The 723-nt window shown below is 41.6% G+C and overlaps 1 long non-coding RNA gene across 1 annotated transcript in view; it reads right to left on the bottom strand.

Moving 5' to 3' along the window:
- Window positions 1–723, bottom strand: part of LOC309350657 — a 144809-nt gene that overhangs the window by 79883 nt on the left and 64203 nt on the right. The gene's annotated exons all lie outside the window — the stretch shown is intronic.

The following is a 723-nucleotide window of genomic DNA, read 5'->3' as shown; positions in this document are numbered from 1 at the left end:
ATTTGTTTAATAAAACTCACTTGGCTAACTAGACCCCAGAGCTCACAAGGCTTCTATCTCCTCATAAAGGAGATAAGAAATGTGAGTTTCCTTATGGAATGCACTAAAGCTCTGATTCTATTAATTTGTTTCAGTTGTGCTAGTGGCTGTCCGTTTTTTTTGGCTGCTTAAAAAAAACCACTCCCCAGACATGAGCTCCTTGTTTAAAATAGGATGTTCATTACTGTTTGAAGATGCTTATCTCTGTGTCCTCCATTGTTTCCCCAAAATGTTGGGTCAGTTAGTTCAGTTAGTTTAGTCTGAAGGACCAACCACATCTGCTATTGGGTCCCCAGAGCATAGATTCACACAAAGCGGCAAAACGTCCTTGCAGGTTATTAACAGGATTTTATTTGAAGTGCATATATGCAGAACAAAGGTACAGGGCGATAAGCTCATAACCTGCACACCCAGTCAGGGTGTGCCCCCTTTTTATAGATTTGCAGAATACAATACCACCTGATTTCTTGTAAACCAAAAGTTATGGCAACTTCCTATGTCCTTACATGGGCTTGCCCCCCTCTTCTTTCCTGCAAAGGCCTCACCAGCCTCTCCATGCCATGGCAATATGCGTTCCTGAGTCTGCTTATCTCTTTACAACCTTGAATAATAAACATTTGAGCCTGTTCCATCAATGCCAGCCTTGTTCTCTTGATGGACCTCGACATGTGATTTACACTAATA

This window comes from Podarcis erhardii, assembly GCF_964252035.2.
Source record: "Podarcis erhardii genome assembly, chromosome: 10".
Taxonomy (NCBI): Eukaryota; Metazoa; Chordata; class Lepidosauria; order Squamata; family Lacertidae; genus Podarcis; species Podarcis erhardii.
This window is presented reverse-complemented; position numbering and strand designations above follow the sequence as displayed.